A 1,069-nucleotide genomic window follows, 5' to 3' on the forward strand; every position below is an offset into this window, starting at 1 on the left:
TAGCATCACAATCAGTATACATGTACCTGAAATAGGGATGTCAGTTTTCGATAATTTCCATGATTGATCGTCGTTAACCAAAATTAACCATCAATTAATCGTTAACCGTAATGCAGCAAAATGCGTCTATTGCAGCTGCACGCAGTCACTGGCATGACAGGATGTGCAAAAGCCACTCAAAAAAAAAAAAAAATAAAACGCATTCTCAACCGAATTAGAGGTTTTAGTCTGAATAAAAATGTTAGTAGCAGGATTGTAAAATGAATAGATGTGATTTGATAAAATGAAGAGAGTGCGCCGTATGTTTGATATCATTTTACTTTGTTGACTGTTTCCTATCCCGTCATGGAGACCGCTGAACGCACCTCTTTAAATGGTTTCGTGGTGCTCGTTACTGTATTTTAAAACACTATTGCAATGTTTTCAACTGACATTATGGCATTTAAATTAAAATTATCCCAAACGTAACTGTGGCGTGTGTGGCTGTGCTGCACAGTCAGTGAATCGCTTCCATTGGCGCTACTGCAGCAAAACACACTGCTGCTCACATGAAACATTTTTGTGTGAGTATTATGACCAGTACTTAATTTGATCCTGCTGGATCCTGTTCCGGAAAATGTCAGATTTTGAATTTTTGCGTTCCAGTAGGCCTATTTGTTTTTAAACATCCGGCATTTACAGTGCATTCTCAGATCATCCTCTTCACATGAGCAAAAACGTCCTTGGCATAACAAGCAGTGTGGACCGGTATACTACGGTCTATTTAAACTCAGCAGTTTAACCTTTTATATGTTTGGTTGACTGTATTTTATTTTGATAATGAACAGACTGCGATGTAAGTTTGAATTGCTAGAATATGTGGGGTATGTGCGCGCGAGGTGCCGGCGCGATCGAACAGCTGAAACATAAAAAAACTAAATTTTTGGAGTAAGATATAATCCGCAAAAGTGTTTACTTTTATTTTTGCACACTCACAATAAAAACAGAAGATTTGTGCTTTTGTAAAATAAAGCAAACAAACAGAATGCGCATTGCCATCCTTTCCTTTCCTTTCCGTGAACTTGTTTAT

This window comes from Sinocyclocheilus anshuiensis, unplaced genomic scaffold, assembly GCF_001515605.1.
Source record: "Sinocyclocheilus anshuiensis isolate Anshui unplaced genomic scaffold, SAMN03320099.WGS_v1.1 scaffold581, whole genome shotgun sequence".
NCBI classification, from domain to species: domain Eukaryota; kingdom Metazoa; phylum Chordata; class Actinopteri; order Cypriniformes; family Cyprinidae; genus Sinocyclocheilus; species Sinocyclocheilus anshuiensis.